Raw genomic sequence first — 23,283 nt, 5'->3', positions numbered from 1 at the left:
CTAATCAAGGGTCTATCAACTCCTGCCTTAAATATATTTAAAGAGTAGACTCCACAGCCACCTGTGGCAACTTCTAGGGAGATACACTGTACGTTCTTATAAAAAGGCTTTCTCTACAATGTAATATGCAGAAATGCTAAAAATAATGCCTTTTGGGTCCACTTCATGCATAAAAATCCACATGTAGGAGATGCATAGTTTAAGAATCATCCATTGCATGCAACTAAATTTGAAGTAATTACATGTTGCAAGCAGTACTTTGGAAAGAAGTTTGCTGCTAATGTCTGAGATTAATTTTCTAAAGTTAGTTAAATTGTTGTGGTGATTAAAAATAGGAAATTTATCCCATCTACAACTAAATTATCTTCAGGGGCGTGGAGTGAAAACTACTAGTAAATTATTGAAAGCCTATTTTCTTACACATTTGAGTTTCAAAAAATGTAAGTTAATAGAGCACTGAAATTTGATCTACATGGTGATAGAGGGTAGTGCTCAGAGATACAGATGGATGAGGGTGTCCTCGTGTATAATCCACAGAAATCTGGTGTACAGATATAGCAAGTTATATGGCAAGCTACCAGAATAGCATCAATTATTGCATTCTCGGAAAATCAAATGCAAGAGGAGGAAGAGAGGTTAGGTTTCAGTTATGTGTTCTTGTAGGAAAAGAGCTGGAGTACTGGTACATTATTGGTCTCCTTATTTAAAGTAATTGTTCTTGAAGTGGTACAGAAAAAACTTCACTGGACTGATACCTGGAAATCACAGGATGTCTTTTGACAAAAGATGAAATAGGCTAGATTTGTATTTGTCACTGTTGAAAGGAAACTTTATAATAAATTGTACAGTACCGTGCAGAAGTGTTCAGCACGTGTATACAGTGGAGCGGAGAGCGAGTTTGTAAATCTGACAGGAACGAAGGATCACACACAAAATGCTGGAGGAACTCAGCAGGCCAGGCAGCATCTATGGAAATGAGTAACTGTCAATGTTTCAGCCGAGACCCTTCATTGGGAATTCGTGAAAGGTCTCAGCCTAAAATGTTGACTGTTTACTCATTTCCAAAGACTCTGCCTGAGCTGCTGAGTTCCTCCAGCATTTTGTGCATGTTGCTTTGGATTTCCAGCATCTGCAGATGTTCTCGTGTTTGGGAGCAAAGGTTGTTGGGAATGGCAAGGGCGTAGCACCCTCAGGAAGGGTATGGGATAGGTGGCAGAAAAGGAGTGCCGGGGCAGTGGGCGGGGTGGCATGAATGCAGACACACCCAGCTCTGAGACACCAGGCAAGGTTATTTGATTCCAAATAATTGGTTTATTGATCATTTCCTCATGTCTCTCTGGTGCTTCCCACTCGCTCCCTTCTCCCTTCCCCTTTTCCCAACCATGATTCCCCTCCCCCCCGTCCCCTCCCACTCTCAGTCCACAATAGAGACCCAAAAAAAAGGCGAATGGTATGCTGGCATTTATAGCGAGAGGATTCGAGTACAGGAGCAGGGAGGTACTACTGCAGTTGTACAAGGCCTTGGTGAGACCACACCTGAAGTATTGTGTGCAGTTTTGGTCCCCTAATCTGAGGAAAGACATCCTTGTCATAGAGGGAGTACAAAGAAGGTTCACCAGATTGATTCCTGGGATGGCAGGACTTTCATATGATGAAAGACTGGATGAACTAGGCTTATACTCGTTGGAATTTAGAAGATTGAGGGGGGATCTGATTGAAACGTATAAAATTCTAAAGGGATTGTACAGGCTAGATGCAGGAAGATTGTTTCCGATGTTGGGGAAGTCCAGAACGAGGGGTCACAGATTGAGGATAAAGGGGAAGCCTTTTAGGACCGAGATTAGGAAAAACTTCTTCACACAGAGAGTGGTGAATCTGTGGAATTCTCTGCCACAGGAAACAGTTGAGGCCAGTTCATTGGCTGTATTTAAGAGGGAGTTAGATATGGCCCTTGTAGCTAAAGGGATCAGGGGGTATGGAGGGAAGGCTAGTACAGGGTTCTGAGTTGGATGATCAGCCATGATCATACTGAATGGCGGTGCAGGCTCGAAGGGCCGAATGGCCTACTCCTGCACCTATTTTCTGTGTTTCTATATCAGAATCAGGTTTATCATCACTCACATATGTCATGAAATTTATTTTTTGTTGTAGCAGTACAGTGCAATACATAAAATTACTACAGTACTGTGTAGAAGTCTTAGGCACCTTAGCTATATATATGTACTTAAGACTTTTGCACAGTACTGTATGTTTGTACATAAAATTGTGAAGGAAGTTTAAAAGCAAATTTACAATTAATGAACAGAGGGATCTTAGAGTCAGGTGGCTCAAATGGAATATGGAAAGCTTTCCTTATTACCAGAGATTTAGAATGTAAATTTAGAGATGTTAGTTATTTCGAGATACAGCACAGTAACAATACCTTCTATCTCAATGAGCCTGCCCTGCCCAGGTGAGAGAGTCTAGGGCCAGAGGGCACAGCCTCAAAACAGAGGGACGTCTATTTAGAATGGAGATGAGGAAAAATATCTTTAGCCAGAGAGAGGTGAATCTTTGGAATTTGTTGCCACAAACAGCTTTGGCGGCCAGGTCACTGTATGCATTTAAAGTGGAGGTTGATAAGTTCTTGATTAATCAGGGGGTGAAAGGTTATGGGGAGAAGGCAGGAGAATGGGGTTGAGAGGAAAATGGATCAGCCATGATGAACTGGCAGCGCAGACTCGATGGGCTGAATGACCTAATACTGCTCCTATGTCTTATTGTCCTGAATAATTATATCAGGTTATGGAGATCTTAATAATAGGAAAGATGCATCTCTCTTGGCTCAGGGCACAAGAATTTAAATTTATTGATGGAAAAAAAAAAAAAGAGAAATATAATTATTCACATAGTCTTCAGGATAATTGATCAGGTGTGATTAGGTTGGGCAGTTCTTTAAAACTGTCATAATCATAGCTGGTATAATGGTATCCTTTAATATAAATTTTCTATGACTCTATATATGTGTTGCCAATTACAGAAAGAGCTTGTAGCCTAAAAGGCAGGAATTAAGTTCTTCTGCAGGTGTCATATGGCCTGACCAATATATCTTACAACTTTATCACTCATAATTTGTCTTTCCTACATTATTGGTTTACTTGTGCTTTATCAGTTTGCACTTGCTCTTTGAGAAAATTATACTGGGATTTTTTTTTAATAGTACACCTGCTCAGCAGTGATATCTTCTCCAGTAGTGTGTTGGAATATTGAGAACTCGTGTTGTTCCATTATGTTCCTGATAAAGTGGCAGAGCTCAGCAAGTTTCACAGAAATCATTAACAGGCTCAAATAAAAACAGAATGGTCAAAATACCCAGCAGCAGACAGTATCTCTCTCTAAGTATCCTGTTTGACCGAAGGAGTATTTCTAACATACCCTGATATAGATTTCCAGCATCTGCAGTTACCTGGGTCATAATTGATTGCATTCTTGCTGCAGAGTCAGAAATCCATTGGTCCAATCCTAATCCTGAGATCTATACAACTACATTGCATAACAATTAAATGAACACTGCACATTTACAAGGAGTGTTGCCACAAGAAAGCAGCATCCATCATCAAGGACCCCCCACCATCCAGGCCCTGTTCTTCTTCTTGCTGCTGCCAATAAGAAGCAGGTACGTGAGCCTTAGCTCTCCGACGACCAGGTTCAGGAACAGTTATTACCCATCAACTGTCAGATTCCTGAACCATCGAGGATAACTTCACTCACTTCAGCACTGAACTGATTCCACAACCAATGGACTCACTTTCAAGGACTCTAACTTATTTTCCCAATATTATTTATTACTTATTTATTATTAATAAATTTTGTAATGCACTGTTTGTCTTCTCATGCACATTGGTTGTTTGTCAGTCTTTGTGTGTAGTTTTTCATTGATTCTATTGTATTTCTTTGTATCTACTGGGAATGCCCACAAGAAAATGCATCCCAAGGTGACGTATACATATATACCTTGATAATAAATTTATTTTGAACTTTAAAATGTAACTAACCAGAAAGCATTGAAAGAGTTCTGTGCTGAAGGAGGTGCCATTTTAAAATTATTGTATGTTTCCCTCTCAGGTGAATGTAAAATAAGCTTGGGTCAGCTTCAAAAAGGATATTACCCAATATTTATCCCTCCATTGATAACACTTTAAATTGTATATTTGGTCATATTGCTGATTGTGGGAGCTGCCTTTATGGAAATCAATAGCCTTGTGTCCATGGATTGGCTGTAAAGCTTTTTAGAATTAGCCAAGGTCTTGTAAAAGTAACATAAGCGACTTTCTTTTTCACTTTCCATTTCTTTCTCTATTCCTTTATTTCTTGAAATTCTAGTAGGCCGAGGTTCCTCTGAGGTTAGGTGGGACTATAATCAGAGGTCAGGGATTACAGGTGAAAGGTGAAAGGTTTGAGGGGAACATGAGGGGAAACTTCTACACTCAGAGTGTGGTGAGAGTGTGGAACGAGCTGCCAGCACAGGTGGTGCAGGCCGGCTCGATTTCAACATTTATGTAAAGTTTGGATAAAAGGGGGTATGGAGGGCTATGTTCCTGATGCAGGTCAATGGGAGCAGGCAGTTTAAATGGTTTCGGCATGGACTAGATGAGCTAAAGGGCCGGTTTCTGTGCTGATCTTTTCTGACTTTATTCTATGGCTTTTCATATTTATTATAAATACTCCCATTATTCATTTATTCACAAACATTTACTTTTGGTCACTGCTGTCATTCATTTATCAACCCTGTCTGTCATTTCAAAGAGTTTTATGTACTTTTCATTGATTGCCAAACTCCTGCAGCCATCGATAAAGGAAACTGCAACTCTCTTCCTTGTAACCAGCTCACATCATGAAATCACACATTACCAGAAGCAGGGAGGCTAGCTGGAAGGTGATAGGTGAAGCCAAGTGGGTGGGAAAGGTCAAGGGATGGAGAAGAAGGAATCTGATAGGAGAAGAGAGTGGATTTTAAGAGAAAGGGAAGGAGGAGGGGACCCTGGGAAGTAATAGGCAGGTGAGAAGCAGTGAAAAGTCAGAGTGGGGAATAGAGTAAGGTGAGGGTGGTGGAATTTGTTTATCGGAAGGAGAAATCAATATTCATGCCATCAGGTTGGAGGCTACCCAGATAGAATACAAGGTGTTGGTCCTCTACCCTGAGGGTGGCCATCTTGGCAAAAGGGGAGACCATTGACCTCCTCTTCGGAACAGGAATGGGAATATGGATTGAAATGTTTGGCCACCGGGAAACCCTGCTTGTGGCAGATGGAACAGAAGTGCTCAACGAAGCAGTCCCCCACTTTACGACGGGTCTCACCAAAGTAGAGGAGGCTGCATCAGGAGCACCGGACACAATACCAATACTTCAATACTTCCCATTCATTTTCTTGAGTGAAATATATAGCACACTTGCATCATATAGAAAACCTTAGCTGGAACATAGCACAGACTTTTGTCGAACCTTTTCATAATCACTTGAGTAACAGACTTATTGTTCCAAAGTTTTGTAGCTTTCCCAAAACACAACACGAGTAGTCCTTAAGTGTAGAACACCTTATGAGCCTGCACAACTATTCAATAAGATCCTAATTGTCTGATCTTGGCCACAGTTGTTCTTTGCTGTCTGTTCCCCATAAAACATGTTTCCACAACAGATCAAGAATATGGCTACTTTGGCCTTCATTCTTCCAAGTCTTTGGTTAGCAAACTTGAGAGAAATTTGTGTATGTCCTTATTTTGAAACTATGTCCATCGTATTAGATTCTCTCACAAGGACAGAAGTGCATAAGCAAATAGGAACCAGAGTAGGATATTCAGCCCCTAAAGCCTGCCCTGCTATACTTTATGAAAATAGTGGATCTGTGCTGGGCTCAACTCCTAAGTAGTCACTCCCCAAAACCCTCAGATCCAAACTCTTTCAAATATTTATCCACCTTAAGTATATCAAATGATTTGGCCTCCACCATCTTGGCTGGCAGAGAATCCTTGTGATTCACTGCCGATTATTTATTTATTGATTGACATATAGCTCAGAACAGGCTCTTCCAGCCCTTTGAACCGTGCTGCCCAACCATCCCCTGATTTATCCCGAGCCTAATCGCGGGACAATTTACAATGACCAATTAATCTACCATCTGGTACGTCTTTGGACTGTGGGAGGAAACCGGAGCACCCGGAGGAAACCCGCGCAGTCACGAGGAGAATGTACAAGCTCTTCACCGATAGCAGCGGGTGGGAGTTGAAACCAGGTCACCGGCACTGTAAAGCGGCGTGCTAACGACTACACTACCGTGCCGTCATGTGGGAGAAGAAATTGCAAGGCATCTATTTTAAATGATCAGCCCCTTATTTTGTAGGCAGGTCCTCTCGTTTGTGACTCACTGACTAGTCAAAGCATCTCAGCATCTACTCTATCCACCCTCCTCAGGATCTTATTTGTTTGAATAAAGCCAACCTTCATTCTTCTATACTCTAAGGAATTTCAAGCCTAAGTTGTCAAACCCCTCAAGATAGGACTTCAAGCAACACATAGGACTTCCAGCATCTGCAGATTTTCTCTTGTTTGTTGATAGGACGTCGCTCTCATTCTAGAGCTAGCCAAGTGAATTTCTTGTTAGCTGTTTTAATGCCTTTGTATCCATATTTCGATAAGGTGACCAAACTGTACACCATATTGCAGGTGTGGCTTCACCAACACCCTGTACAGCCATAACAAAACCTCGCCATCCTTAAACTGCAACCCCTTTGCAATGAAGGCCAACATGCTGTTTACATTCTGAATTACCTGTTGTACCTGCCCCTTGCTTTGAACACAGTCATGATGTGCTTGCAGAGGACAGGATTCCATGTGTGGAGGAACAGCAGGCATTCTCTTTCACGGAGGTCACTGGCACTGACTCAACCCAGGAGCTGAGGACGGCAGGCTCACAGCTCAACCCAGAAGTCGAGGAATGGCAGGATCCACGGGGGGGTGGGAGGGGAGGGAACATCGACTCAAACCATGAGAGGCCTGCAGGATCCACAGGAGGAGACGGAAACAAGAGGTTAGACATAGGAACACCAACAGAGCCTCAGGAAAGCAACAGAGTGACGCTGCAAGACAATTCATTCTCTCAAACGCAATGACTCCACTCAGGCACCAACTGAGAGCCCTCTTGAAATAATCATAGACTGCAGGAAACCCATGCCAGTCACCATTAACATGGCAAGATTAAACCAAATGCACAAGGCTTAACGGCTCTGGTTAAGATAACGATTAGTAAATACAGGTGCTCAAGAACCCTTGAAGCTCAATGCTCTACAGCATGCTGCAAGGCTCATGACAAACCCTTCGATTCCTCTGAACTTCACTCATTTGCAGTCACAATGGGAAACATTCTCTCCATTGTATCTTCTTCCCAGGTCCAACCTGCACAATCCTTTCTCACGATCGTTTGGTCGGGCAACATCAGGAGTGGTGTTTGCAGTTCTGGTTGCCACACTATGGAGAGGACCAGAAAACCTTGGACAGGGTACAGTCCTCTCCAGCTACAAGCGAGGTGCTAGAGCTCTGGCAATAGCCAGATGTCAACTGTTTATTCCCCTGTAGATGCTTCCTTGCCTGCTGAGTTCCCCAGCAATTCATGTGTGTTGCTCCCATCATTTCTGTGCACAAAAACTGACAAGCTGAACTACTATATCTCAGAGAATTAAACTAGTGTCAATGAAGAAGATACCTGCTTCGAAAATGCATTGTTTGTCAGCAGACAAACGTTGGGGAGTTACAATACCTTCCTGCTAAGGAACTTCTAAAGACTTAGAAATGGGTGGTCACGTTTACATCACACTGTAATTTGAGGAAGGTAGACACACTCTAAATTTGTTCAGCTCTGCCAAGACATTGGCAAGGAATCATGCCAAAATGAAAAGCAAATCCTTGCTTTATGAAACAGGATGTCCATAACCTGCCATATACAGGAACAGCCTGAACCTGCTTAATATTGCAAAGCTCCCCAGCTGTATCTGGAAAGAGGTGATGAGAAGTACAAAGAACATAGAACAGAGAACATGACAGCACAGTGCAGGCTCTCTGGCCCACCATGTTGTGACAACCATTTAACCTATTCTAAGATCAATCTAACCCATCCCTCACACATAATCCGCCATTTTTCTATCATCCATGTATCTAGCTAAGAGCCTCTTAACTGTCCCTAATGTATCTGCCTCTGCCACCACCCCTGGCAGGATGTCCCACATATCTACCACTTTCTGTGTAAAAACACTTACCTCTGACATCTAACTGCGCCCCCCCCCCCATCAAACTTTCCTCCAATTATCTTAAAATCATGCCCTGTCATATTCCGCATTTCCACCTTGGGGAAATATCGTCAACTGTACTTTTTTCCATAGATGCTGCCTGGCCTGCCGAGTTCCTCCAGCATTTTGTGTGCGTTGCTTGGATTTCCAGCATCTGCATGGTTTCTCTTGTTGGGGAAAAGTTCACACAATCTATGCTTTTTATCACCTTGTACATCTCTATCAAGTCCTAATGAAGGGTCTTGGCTTGAAACATCAAGTGTTTATTTCTCTCCATAGATGCTGCCCGACTTGCTGATTTCCTCCAGCATTTTGTGTGTGTTGCTCCAGATTTCCAACCTCTGCAGAATCTCTTATGTTTATAACTCACTTCTCATCCTCCTTGACTCCAAAGAGAAACGTTCTCGCTCACTCAACATAAGACATGGTCTCCATTCCAGGCAGCATCCTGGTAAACCTCCTGTGCACCATCTCTAAAACTTCCATGTCCTTCTGGTAATGAGGTGATCATAATACTCCAAGTATAGGGAAAGAAGAAAATAAAGATTTACAGGAGAAGAAAATAAAGAGGGTTGCTGTGGAAGTGGAGAGCACCACATGAGGAGGATGGGGGGATAAGATGATGGTTGGAAAGAGAGAGGGAGGGGCTGAAACTTTGTAAAGACAGAGAAGGGAATAGAGAACTGGGATAATAGAAATTGTGAGGTTTATGGAGATGGAGAATTGGAAATATCACAAAAGAAAGACTGAGTGAGGAAATGAAGGAGTGTAGGGGTTAGAACAGATCCCTGAAAAGTGGAATGGGCAAGGGGGAATGAAAAGGACAAAAATGAAGGGGTGATTACAACGGTTAGAATGGGAGAAAAAAAGATAAACCCAGGAAGGGAGGATCATGGTGAAGAAAAGGAGAGTACGGGGGGGGCGAGGTGGCTGAAGATAAATATGAAGAAGGAGAAAAAGAGGTTGGGGTCTGGGATAGAGAGCATCTAAGGAGAAAGAGATTGAGTGAAGTTCAAGGGGAAAGGGGCATTGTGGGTGAAATGGGAGAGGAATCCATATTGGTCTGGGGTTGAGAGAAAATCAAAGAGATCAATCAGATACAGAGGATCTCAGGGGAAAATAGAGAGGATAATGAAGGAAGGGAGATAAGGAGAACAGCAGAGGACATGTCAAAGAGGTTCATGGAAGGAGTGAATAGAGAAGATTACAGGAGAAGTGAGAGAGAAGATTGCAGGAAGAAGGGAAGTAGTGGGGAACCGGCGGTGAAATGGATTGACCTAAAGGTGGATAGAAGGGCATAAAGGAAAAGAATAGAGAGGATCAAGGACATTGGGAAAATTGCAGGATATAAGGAACGATTGCAATAGTAGGGACACAGAAAACATCACACAGAGCAGCTCTATAAAACTCTGGTTAGACCACACTTGCAGCATTGTGTTCAGCTATGGTTGCTTCATTATAGGAAGGACGTAGAAGCTTTTCACCAGGTTGATGTCTGTATTAGAAAACAAGACTTAAGAGGTGAGGTTGAGCAAGCTTGGGTGTTTTCCCTTGGAGCGAAAAAGGATGAACGATGACTTGAAAAGAGGTGTATAAGATAATACGAGGCACAGACAGAGTGGACAGATGGCGCCTTTTTCCCCGAGGAGGCAATGGTTAATACGAGCGGGCATAATTGTAAGGTGATTGAAGGAAAATATAGGGTAAATGTCATTGGTAAGTTTTTTTACTCAGAGAGTGGTGGGTGGGTGGAACATCCTGCCAGGGTGATGGTAGAGGCAGATACATTAGGGAATTTAAAAAATACTTAGATAGGCAGAAGGAGGGCTGAGTGGCAGGAAAAAGACAGATTGATCTTGGAGTCGGTTAAAAGGTCACATTATGAGCTGAGGGGCCTGTTCTGTTTGATGTTTTTCTATGAAAAGCTGCGGGAGGGGGGGTGCTGGTATAGAGAATCTAGAACAGGGCTGAGAGGATTTTTAGTGCTGCTGTTATTATTCCAGATTATCAGCACCTGAAGTAATTTGATTTTCAATCAGGATGGAGAGGATCGTGGAGAATATTAGACCCTTCAGATACATGCAGGTCCAAGTAGAGCAAACCCTATTGGTGCTTTTCTTCTGTATCCCTGTAACTAACTCTCACATGTCCACCAGCACCTCGTTAAATTTGATGATATAACTTTCTGAAGTGAGCGATGCAACCAGCAGGAAGATGAGCCCCAGGTGTGTAATCTCTGTGCACTTCATCCACCGGAAAATGATCCTGAATTCAGAGAAAACAAGTTGCTCAGTTACCAACCTGCACGGAACAAGTCTTCAGATAAAGTGTGATTTTATAACTGCCCAGTTCAGCTTTCCAGGTTGTTTATTTATCATTTTTAACACTTGTAAGCAGCAACTCCACTCTAAATAAACACCCTGTTTCTGCTGATGTGGCCACTATTAGAAAATGGCAGAGAAAGCCAAGAGGAACCTGCTCGTGTTGAAACTGACTAGCAAAAATAGGTTCCGCAGCATTGTAAATTGCAATCGTTTTCATTTGTCGAGCCAATCAAAATGTTAGCAAAAAGAGCTGAATTTTGATTTTAAACTTTAAACAGTGCCTTGGTGTGTTACAGGTAAGAAAATTAATAGCAGAGCTGTAGACAGCAAAATTGTGGCCTCTTTAATTTTGCTTCCATTAATTTAGGACAGCAAAATGAGCTCCTCCCCATCAATCCTTTTCCACCACTCTTCTTTGCATTGAAGTATTGAAAATGAGAGTGACGGCTTGCTAGGAGCCATCTATTAATCCCCGCACTGCTCAATATGATATCACGTTACTCTGGTGTCAACGTAACAAGCTAAAAGGTCCAGTTTGATCCTGGTACAGATAACTGATCGATTAATTAGATTTATCAAATTTCTTGATTTTATTCAAGTGCCTTGAAGTGCCAGAAAATAAAACATTTAAGTAGTTAATGGATCATTATTCAATATTTTAAAACAGTTATTTTCAAAAGCACACTATTTTGTCCTAAACTGAAGAAATGAAGATTCATTATCTCAGGAACTGGCAGTAATCTTATTCTCAAATTGCTGACCATATTTTGTGCAAGGAACGAATTAAGTGATCAGAAGATAGAAAATAGACTCTTAAACAAAACTCAAGAGATGTTTATTTATTCATTTAGTGATACGGCGCCAGATCGGCCCTTCCAGCCCCGACAAACCCGATTAACTCTAACCTAATCACACAACAATTAACCTACTCCGTACACATTTGGATTGTGGGACGAAACGGGAGGGCCCGGAGATAACACAGACATTCCACGGAGACGCCTTACAAAATGGCACCAAAACTGAACTCCGAACTCCAGCGCATCCTGAGCTGTAATGGCATCACGCTAATCACTACATTACTGTGGCACTTGGTAAAAGCTAAGAACCCTGAACAATGTTAACTTGATTTGTCAAATGTTAGCATTCTTTTCAAAGTCAGCTGCTTTGGACATAGTCTATCATTTTCATCTTATTCTGCATTTTAACTAGCTGAGAGGCCAGAATGATTATATATTTTCCCTCAGGCACATTGGAAAGAGATCAGGAAGTTACTGCAGGAACAGAGATCGCGAAACTACTCTTTAAAAATGAGTTCTCTAAAGCAACACACACAAAATTCTGGGGGATCTCCAACAAGTCTGGTAGCATTTATGTTGGGGAATAAACAGCCAATGTTTCAGGCTGAGATCCTTCGTCAGCACTGAGTTTTCGAAGGTATTTTGGAGTGTGGATTTGAAGAGGGTATAGCAGACTGCTACATATAAACTACAGACAGCTTTTGCTTTCATACTTCTGTTTTTAATCAACCAAATCTATCTTCTGGGAAAATCAATGATCACTTTCTAGTAGAGAAATATGAGGAAGTTAGACTTCAGTAGGTTCCTTCTTGTTATTATAGCCGGGAGAGATAGTGGGGAGAAGCTCCCACTACCTATGCTCCCAATGCCGAGCGTTTCAAATAGCCTATCAACCAAGTCCAGCTCCTGGCCTCCACATGTGGCTTAGCTACTAAGTCCAGTAGAACCGTTTCTACTGATAGAAGGGGCAAAGGCAGGTTACCGGCGCCTTAAAACCAGTCACTTCAGGCAGATGGGGCTCATCAGCTGTGGTTGGCAGCTCATCTAGGAGAAGGAAAGCTCTGATCTCAAACCTTTCACTCCCTTGCAGCTATAGCCCCTCATGGCGAAGGCCTCAGGAGTAAAACCAGAGGAAAAATTTGGAGCTGTCCCAAAGGCAGTCCTACATTGAGGTCTCTGCCATTCCTTTGGATTCATCAGCTGAGCAGGGGCAGGGGGGGGCGGGGAGGCAGCCTGCTGCATGGGCAACAGCTTGCTCTCCATATCGTAACCCCTGGCCTGCGTACCACGTAGACAGCTGGGACACAACATCCATGGTTGGCCCAACCAACGGAGGGCCTCAAGACTTCAGTACCTGTCCCTCGTGTGCATCTTGTCCAGAGAGGAGAGAAGCAGAATGATTACCATGGTAATCAATAACTCTGAGATATAAAACATCCCTGCCCGCAGACCATCCATCGTGTGCACTTACAAGTAGATGAAGCAATCAGTTCCATTCCATGGAAGGCATTTAGACGGAGTGCATTACATTACTACCTTGGTATCAATGAGAACCTCGTGAAGCAGTGTAATGGGCTGACGAAGAAATGGTTGGATGTGCTGGACACAAGGTAGCTGATTCCTTGTACTGAAGTTGATTAAGAGTCAAAAACGTTTGGTGGTAATGTATGGAAATGTTATGAAGTATTGGACTTAAGATGCACCCATTTATTACAACACACAGGATGCTGAAGGAATTCAGCAGGTAAAGCAGTGTCTGTGGAGGGAAATGAATTGTTGGTGTTTAAGGTTGAGATCCTTCATGTGGACAGGTCTCAATCTGAATATCAAGTACCCATTTCCCTCCATAGATGATGGAAAAAAAACAGCGTGAATGGAGAGAAATAAACAGTCCATGGTGTTTGACCCAATGATTCTTCCAGCAGCGTGTTCCTCCAGATTCCAGTATCTGCATTCGCTTATGTCAAGACTCGTTTGATAATCCCTTCCCACTTTATTGTGATGGTGACCTTAAAACCTTTCAGTTCCAAACCGTGTTTCCTTCTAGTTCTTGACTTGCTCTCGCATCAGCACCCGTGAAGCCTAGCATCCTTCCTTTGTCAGAATGTTCTAAACAAGCGTCGTTTGTAGCAAACTGATCTGGCCCTTCAGAATCAGAATCAATCAGGCTTACTATCACTAGCATAGGTCATACAATTTGTTGTTGTGCTGAATCAGAACATTGCAGAGGGGAAGAAACTGTTCCTGAATCAGTGCTTTCAGGCTCCTGTATGACAGTATGACAGTAATGAGAAGAGGGCACGTCCTCAGTGATAGGGATCCTTCATGATGGAAGCCGCCTTTCTGAGGCATCGCTCCTTGAAGATGTCATGGATGCTGGGGAGGCTGGTGCTCATATTGGAGGTGACTGAGTTTACAGCTTTCTGCAGCCTACTTCGATCCTGTGCAATGGACCCCCCAACTCCACTCTGTACCAGATGGTGATGCAGTCAGAATGCTCCCCACAGTACATCTGAAGAAATGTGTGAGTGCCTTTGACATACCAAATCTACTCAAACTCCTAATGAAACATAGCCACTGCCACCCTTCTTCGTAACTGCATCAATATGTTGGGCCCAGGGTAGATCCTCAGAGATGTTGATACCCAGGAACCTGAAATTGCTCACCCTTTCTACTTCTGATCCCTCTATAAGAACTGGCACATTCTCCCTTGCCTTACCCTTTCTGAAGTCCACAATCAATTCTTTGGTCTTACTGACATTGAGTGTAAGGTTGTTGTTATGACACCACTCAACCAGCTGATCTATCCCGCTCTTGTGTGCCTTCTCATCACTATCTGAAGTTCTGCCAATAATAGTTTTGTCGTCATCAAATTTATAGATGGCATTTGTGATGTGCCCAGCCACATAGGAGTGATCATCAAATCACATCATTCACTGAGCCACATGGGGGCCAGAATACCTAATGACCAAAAGGGTGATCAACAAGATATAGGGAACATCTTAACAGATTGAGGATATTGATAGATGCAAAGTAATTTCAAGAGGAATCCCAGAACCTAGGTCTTGAGTGGGTGCATGAACATCCATCCATAACTGAGCACTGGAAGTCAGGTATATGCAGTAAGCTAGAAAGATCTCAAAGGGTTGAAATTCTGCAGTAAGGTATGTACTCAGGGAATAGTAATGGAGCAAGGCTGTTCATAGACTTGAACATACACATGAGAAACTTTACAAGTCAAGGCACTGCCGCACTACAATCCAATAGAAGTCCATGAGTGCAGAGGTGATGATTGAATAGGACGGCACAAGTCTGGATGTGAGTATGGAGTCTTGGTGTTAAAATGGATATGGGGTTGGTTCAGGTAAGTTCCTTTTTATTTAATTCTCCCTACACACTTCCACCATCTCAGTTTTAGAATACTCCACACAATATCTGTACAATTAAGGAAGAAGTGAACCAATCTTCAGCCAGGTAGCACATGTATCTTCAATCATGTACAATCATGTGCATTTCTTCTTCTCCTTTAGCCAACTAGGGAATAGACTGCCGGAGTCCTCTCTCCTGGGTCAGTGGAAGGTTAATCGGCCCTGTGACTTCTGCTTTCACCACACGACTTCATACATCTTCTAGGTATAGATACTTCCTCACCCAGGGATGAGGCCCCTGGAGCCTCTGTTGGCATTTATGTAGCTCTGGGTTTTGATGGGATAGGATTGTTAGACCCTTGCCCAACCTACCTCCTTTCACTGCTGGGCCTGGGACCATCCATGACAGTGTTATCATGCACAATTACGTCCTGTAATTTCTATTCTCTCCCCCCTTCTCTCTTTTTCCATTCTCCATTCTCGTTACTCCCTCACTCCTCTTCTCTTCACCTGCCCATCACTCCATTTGGTCCCCCTCCTCTTTCCCATTCTTCTATTGTCCACTAGCCTCTCCTGTCAGATTTCTTCTTCTTCAGCCCTATACCTCTTCTACCTATCACCTCCCAGTTTCTTACTTTATCTACCCTACCCACCCACTTTCCTCCTCACCTGGTTTCACCTATCACCTGCCAGTTTGTACTTTTGTACTCCTTCCCCTCACCCCACCGTCTATCCTGGCTTCTTCCCCTTTCTTTCCAGTCCTAAGGAAGGGTCTTCCAAAATGTTAACTATTCCTCTCTTCATAGCTGCTTCCTGACCAGTTGAGTTCCTCCACCATATTGTGCGTGTTGCTCAAGATTTCCAGCATCTGTAGAATCTCGTGCCTACCTTCAAACATTTTGTCCACTATCTTGCCTTTGTCACAAACCAGCTGTCAGTTCTGACCTAGTAAAATAATAGCAACTTCTTTCTCTCTTTCCGCTTTCCACTAAAGACAATGTAATGTCAACAAACATTCCCTCAGCTTAAGGCTGGGGCTTGACACAGGAGGTAAATTCATCACGTAGTTTTAAGCAAAATAAACAAAAATGACAGGCTTCAGTGTCTGGACTGAACAGAGCATAAGTGTAGCACAGTAGTATAGCAGTCAGCACAATTGCTTTACAGGACCAGAAATTGCCAATCTGGGTTCAATTCCCGCCACTGTCTGTAGCAAGTTTGTTCACGATCCCCGTGCCTACATAGGTTTCCTCTGGGTGCTCCGGTTTCCTCCTATATTCCGAAGACATATTGGTTAGAGATAGTAAGTTGTGGGCTTGCTGTGTTGGCACTGCAAGCATGCCGATACTTGTGGGCTGCCCCCTGTACGATCCACCGACTGTAATGGACATTGTCACAAGACAATACATTTCAAAGTTCAAAGTCCATTTATTATCAAAGTATGTGTGCAGAATACATCCCCGAAATTTGTCTTCCCCACAAGACAGTCACGAAACAAAGAAGAACCATGGAAACAACCTGTCCAAAGAAAAACATCAAACCCCCTCCCCCATGCGCAAAAAAAATTGCGCTAACGGCAACAAAAGAAAGATCGAAAACAGAATATAAAACACAAAAGCCTTATCTGTACAGTTAAATTCACTGTATGTTTCCATGTACATGTGACAAATAAAGCAAATCTTTAATCTTTAATAAACATTAGCCAAGTCGGTAAAGCCACTGGCCATAACATCCTAAGGTGAGGCGAAGGAAAATTCTCCGTTAATGCTTACTCTTGATTTCAAATTATTAATAGCAGTTATTCAGTTGTGTACTTTAGATAAGGTCAGGATCATGCTCGGCTGACATATTTCCCACAGTTCATTGGCACGTTGAAGATCACCGTACATTACAATGAATACTTGGCTGAAGGTACGCAGTGGTCGTTGACCTGCAACCAGCAACAGGTTAACTGTCTTCTTCCAGCTTTTCTGGACTACAAGCAGATTAATTAATCCCAATGTTGTTAACATATACACCTGATTTTCACTACACTTGCAAACTTCATATCAGATTAGCTTTATTTGTTGTGTGTACTTCAAAACATTGAAGCATACGGTGAAGTGCGCCACTTTGCGTCCAAGGCTGAGGACTGGGCTGGGGGCAGCCCACAAGTGTCGCACAGCCTCTGGAGCCAACATGGCATGCCCACAACTCACCAACCCCAACCATACAGTACGTCTTTGGAATGCGGGAAGAATCCCACGCGGTCACGGGGAAGAACGTACATACGGTCTACAGTGAAAGGCGGGAGTTTACCACCAATAGGTGATTACTGGCGCTGTGGAGTGTTGTGCTAATGGTGCTGCCCTTCTAATTACACTTTTTATTTATTATCCCAGCAGTTCAGTACACTAGAGGAAAATTTCAACAACCACAAGCCAAATCAGATCGTAAATTGGATCATAGAACCAACAGTAATTAGATCCAATGAGAAACTGAAGTCTATCAAGATTGAAAACTGGTCTTTTACATCCCTGCAAATAATGCCCTGTAACTTCAGCAACAGTAATGTAGGTCAGTAGAGTTGGCAATCTAAAGCATAATTTTTGTGTCTTCTGCTCCTTCTGCGGTGCACATCCGACTGTGCTAGCGGAGTTCAGCCCCTCCATTTCTCAGAGTATGGATAGCTGCAGTGGTCCCTTTAAAGATCCTGGGCTGCTCTGCTAATTAGTGACCATGTTTTGGTGTCAAGATTTGGATATTTAAGGAGCACCTGAGCTCAGGTTTGGTTCAGCTCAATTTTGGGGGTTCAGTCTGCGATTTCAATTAGGGTTTGTCCTGTTTGGATTCTTGTCTGTTCTCATCTAGCATTTAGTGAAGAACCCTGTTCTCATCACTGTCTCGATTCTAGTCTCAGATACCCCAGCACTTGGGTCCTTACCATCCTTGCCTACGCCTCTCATCACAACTCCCTTCTTTTCCAGTCCTTATTGCGGTCTCAGAGGAAATGTCGACTGTTTACTCCTCTACATAGCTGCCTGACTTGCTAAACTTCTCTGGCAGTTTGTGTGCATTGCTCTAGATTTCCAGCATCTGCAGAATCTCTTGTGTTTATGATTTTGTGCTTTCTATCTTCGTTCTTTCAATTAGCGTATACTCTCACGTTGAAGCTAACATACCGATTCATTATGTCTACAAGAGTAGAGCAAGCCTCCCTCAGTTAACTTAGCCTTATGCATGGTGATAGTTTGACCAAGTTATAACATTGCTGCTCCTACTGTGTCTCTTGTGTCCCTTGCCATGATGAGAAACCCTTAGCTGGTCCATATGATCCAGATGCAGTGAACTCACAATAAAGAACAGAGCTGATATTCAAATTTGAATAACCTAATCTTGGGAATTTTATTTCCATTTTTGCTCTTCAATGCTTACATACAATGACCTATCAGTCCAAACATGCACTGCATACAAAATGATATCAGCATGAGCAAAGGGTTTTGCCTGGATCAAACACATTCTAGCAGCTGCATAGGCCAGGATCACTATAAAATATGCTGTTAGTCAACTAAAACTAAACCTATACAAAGTCATTGATCATTGGTCTGTTTCCTCCAACTGTGCATTCTCAATGCAAATTAAAGGCTAAGCATCAACTGGAATATGATGTAATTTTAAAAAAATAAACTGCTGTTTTAAGGCTGCTACTTCTTCAAGTGTTGTATCATGTGAATAAATGCTTTCTAAGTTGAAATGATGTTTATAAAAAGCTGCAGAGAGAATATCTCTAAAGAGACATCAAATACTTCTTTAGAGCAACACACACAAAATGCTGGAGGAACTCAGCAGGTCAGGCAGCATCTACAGAGACGAATACACAGTTGACGTTATAGGCTAAGACCCTTCGTCAGTCTCAGCGCAGAACGTCAATTGGTTATTCTTCAATGCAATGCTCTCAGCCTCAAATATTTCCTTTGGTAACGCATATCATTTTAAATGTAAATAATTTCTCCAAAGTTCTGATGCTCCTAAGGATTTTAACTTAATGGCTGATCATCACCAAATCTCTAACAAATAACTTTCCTCTACTCTCTACATGAAAACACATCATAATTGTAATACCTTCTGTTTAATAATAATAATAATAATGAGACCATGGATTTGCGCCTTGGAAGGTTTCCAGGGCGTAGGCCTGGGCAAAGTTGTATGGAAGACCAGCAGTTGCCCATACTGCAAGTCTCCCCTCTCCACGCCACCGATGTTGTCCAAGGGAAGGGCATTAGGGCTGATACAGCTTGGCACCGGTGTCGTCGCAGAGCAATGTGTGGGCAAGTGCCTTGCTATCTTCTTGGCTTTCTTTTCTGTATCATGAATAGCTTTGTTTTCTCCAGTCCAGAATTCAACTTCTCCTTTTTCTGGCAGCAAGTTGGTAAGTCTGCCCTGAAAAATTCCAATAGATTCAACGTCCTTTCTGTAACAGAACACTCAGAATTGAATAATCCATCAAGATCTCTGACTTCCCCCAATTTTAACTCTTAATCATTGTGACATTTAATTATTGCGCTATCTGGGGGTCCTGCTTTCGTACACTAAGGCTCTAAATTCTTTAATTAATTTTCTCAACCTTGACATCTCTCTAACTCTCTTTCCTACAAGATGGTCATTAAAGGCTACCTTTGACCAAGCTTTAGAAAACATAACTAATATTATTCCATAAAGCCTGGCACTGATTTTTGTCTGCTGATGTTTCCATGAATTGACTTGTGATAGTTTTTTACCTCTAAATTTTCTGTCATATTCCATAAAGTGGCATGGTAGTATAGCGGTTAGCGTAATGCCACTACAGTTACAGCGACCCAGGTTCAATTCCCACCACTGTCTGTAAGGAGTTTGTACATTCCCCTGTGACCACATGGATTTCCTCCAGGTGCTCTGGTAGTCATAGTCATAGTCATAGTCATACTTTATTAATCCCGGGGGAAATTGGTTTTCGTTACAGTTGCTCCATAAATAATAAATAGTAATAGAACCATAAATAGTTAAATAGTAATATGTAAATTATGCCAGGAAATTATGAAATAAATCCAGGACCAGCCTATTGGCTCAGGGTGTCTGACCCTCCAAGGGAGGAGTTGTAAAGTTTGATGGCTACAGGCAGGAATGACTTCCTATGACACTCAGTGCTCAGTGCTGCATCTCGGTGGAATGAGTCTCTGGCTGAATGTACTCCTGTGCCCACCCAGTACATTATGTAGTGGATGGGAGACATTGACCAAGATGGCATGCAACTTAGACAGCATCCTCTTTTCAGACACCACCGTGAGAGAGTCCAGTTCCATCCCCTGTGACCACATGGTTTCCTCCCACATGTACGGGTTAGTATGTTAATTGGTCGCATGATGTATTTGGATGGCGCAGGCTCATTGAGCCAGGAGGGCGTGTTACTGTGCTGTATCTCTAAAAAAATAAAAGAAATTAAAAGCTGTTGTAAAATTCCTTTGAACTTTGTATCCTTGCTCAACCTTGCAAGTTACTATTCATGTGTTCATTTCCATGGGAATCCTTTACAAGTCCTGGTGCCCGGAGAAGTAACACATTATTTCAGATAAAGTGGAGCTGATGAAGGTAAAGAGGGGCAAGGAATTAAATCTATTCTATAAAAGGGCCAACATGGTTTCCCTCAGGTAACCATTTATCAGCACACCCATAGTTACACAATGGTTATCAATGAGCCCAGCTGCAGTTTTTGATGGTGAATTCAGAGACATGAGTTTATATCTCACTGTGGCAAGCAGGAATTAATATTCAAGCAATTAGATAAATCTCGAACATATTTTTAAAAAGCTTATCTCAGTAATAGTAGTTATGAGACTACCAGATTATTGCTATAATGGTAACAAATGTCGAATAAAATCATTAATTTTTATTCATCGTTTATGGCTCCCCTATAAAAGCATAATTTATGTCTTTTTTCATTTTTTGACTTTGTGTTTTTTTTATTCTTTCAGTTTCTTTTCACTAAAGGTTCCTCACCTGCTCTTGTTTCTTATCTCAAGATGTCTGAGCAGATAGTGGTTGTTATTGAGTTAGTCATGCAATCATAGAAAAGCACAGGGCAGAAACATGCCCTTGGGCCCATCTAGTCCGTACCAAACAATTTAAACTGCCTATTCTCATTGACCTGTACCGGGACCATACTCCTGCCAGCCAAATACCTCTCCAAACTTCTCTTAAACGTTGAAATCGAGCTCGCATGCTCAATTGTGCTGGCAGCTCATTTCACACTCTCATGACCCTCCAAATGAAGAAGTTTCCCTTCATGTTCCCCTTAAACTTTTCACCTTTCACCCTTAACCTACTAGCCAGCTAAATATCAAGGCTCAAAGGCTGAATATACTGAGGTGAATAATTCAGTTCCCAAAGTGTTTTCACCATCTACATGATAAAGTCCAAGATTGTGACAGAACAGACTCCATGTGCACTGCTCCAAAAGCACCCATGAGGATCAATATTAAATAAGGCACAGTAGCGTACTGGTTGGCATAATGCTATTACAGCACCAGCGAGTGAGGTTCAATTCCTGCCACTGTCTGTAAGGAGTTTGTACGTTCTCCTGTAACCACATAGTGCTCCTTCAAGCACCCCTGTTTCCTGCCACGTTCCAAGACATACGGATCAGTAGGTCATTGGTAACATGGGTTTAATTGAGTGGCGTGGTTTCGTTGGGGCAGAAGGGCCTTGTATCATGCTGTATCACTAACTAAAATTAAATAATTCAACACGGACATCTTGATTAATTGGATTCCACTCCCCAACCATCGCTAGTGCGCAGTGGCTGCAGAGGATACCATCTGCAAAATGCGCCATCGTTAACTTGTCCATGCTTCTCTAACTACGCCCAACAAATCCACAACTTGTACAACCAAGGACAAAGGGAAGACCCTTGGAGCACCCTCACCTCACCCTCCAATTCGCTCACCCCCAGCTTGTGAGATCTCTCATTGTTGTTAAATTGAAACAAGGGCTCTACTCTATGTTCCTAACGAAAATGTCCTATTAAATTGTTGCTCACTACATTAAGAGGTATTCCAGTGTTGAGAGTATTACTCTTCAAATATTTAATTTCATAAGATCCCCTTTGCAAAGTGCTTCAGCTTGCCTGTGGATTTTCTGTTAGGATTCATTCCCAGTAAACAGAAATGTTTCAGAGAGTGATTTGAAAAACTGCTTGAGCAAAGCTGGATAATAGCTCTTCAAAGACAATCCTTGTTATGTTTACCTCTTTAAATAACAAATCTTATTTACTCAGTGCCCTTGATTATTGATTATAAATGTCTATTCTGACATTATATTTACTTTATTGTTCCAAGACTGTTGTACGACTTCCTCTGAAGTTAATATTAATCGCTTTGTAGTTTCAGAAGAGCATGATGATTGAGGAATCCAGTGGTAGATGACATCTAGGAGAAGACCCTACTGATGAACTGGAGGATTCTAACTGCTTGCATCATCTGCTATTGAGGGGGTCACCGCACAGGATCGGAAAAAGCTGCAGAGAGTTGTAAACTCAGCCAGCTCCATCATGGGCACTAGCCTCCCCATCATCAAGAACACCTTCAGAAGGTGATGCCTCAGAAATGTGGCGTCCACCACTAAGGATCCCTATTGACCAGGGCATGCCCTCTTCTCATTACTACCATCAGAAAGGAGGTACAGATACTGAAGACACATATAGTCCCACCCAACCTCGGTGGAAAAAGCCTGCTTGCATTTACCCTATCTATACCCCTCATAATTTTGCATACTCTATCAAAACTCCTCTCAATCTTCTCCATTCTAGGGAATAAAGTCCTAACCTATTCAATCTTTCCATATAACTCAGGTCTTCCAGACCCAGCAACATCCTTGTAAGTTTTCTGTGTACTCTTTCAAAACTTATTTACTTCTTTCATGTAGGTAGGTGACCAAAACTGCACACAATACTCCAAACTAGACCTCACCAATGTCTTATGTCTTCAACATAATATCCCATCTCCTGCTACTTTCCCTCTGCCATCAAATTTCTGAATGGACAATGACAATGGGCAATGAACCAACCCATGAATACTACACAACTATTTTGCTGTCTTTTTGCACTACACGTGTCTATACTGTATATCTTATTGTAATTAATGGCATATTTATGTATTGCACTGTACTGCTGCTGCAGAACAACAAATTCCCAACTTACAGTATGTCAATGATATTAAACCTGATTCTAATTATTGGTCCTTGTTTAGCGATCGGACTCCCCAGTGTAGTTGATTTTTAACAGCTCCATCGATTCAGGGGCAATTGGGAATGGACAAAAAGTTCTAGCACAGATTAAAAATCTCCACACATATGTTGTGAGACAGTGCTGCAGCAAACCAAACAGTATTCACACCCGTCTGGTACTCTCAGTTACTACTGCTGCCGGGACAAGTATTGTATCCTTGTCATTCAATGGCTCTTGGCTGA

The 23,283-nt window shown here is 42.3% G+C and overlaps 1 long non-coding RNA gene across 1 annotated transcript in view; it reads left to right on the top strand.

The window, feature by feature from the left end:
- The window catches only part of LOC140211370 (uncharacterized), a 42,923-nt gene extending 20,670 nt beyond the window's left edge, over positions 1-22,253 (top strand). The window contains exon 4 of the long non-coding RNA XR_011889437.1: positions 22,200-22,253. This is a non-coding gene — a long non-coding RNA (uncharacterized lncRNA). The remainder of the gene's footprint in view (positions 1-22,199) is intronic.
- Positions 22,254-23,283: the final 1,030 nt, after the last annotated feature.

This window comes from Mobula birostris, chromosome 17 (assembly GCF_030028105.1).
Source record: "Mobula birostris isolate sMobBir1 chromosome 17, sMobBir1.hap1, whole genome shotgun sequence".
NCBI lineage: Eukaryota > Metazoa > Chordata > Chondrichthyes > Myliobatiformes > Myliobatidae > Mobula > Mobula birostris.
The sequence above is the reverse complement of the archived record's forward strand: the minus strand, read 5'-3'. Positions and strand labels throughout refer to the sequence as shown.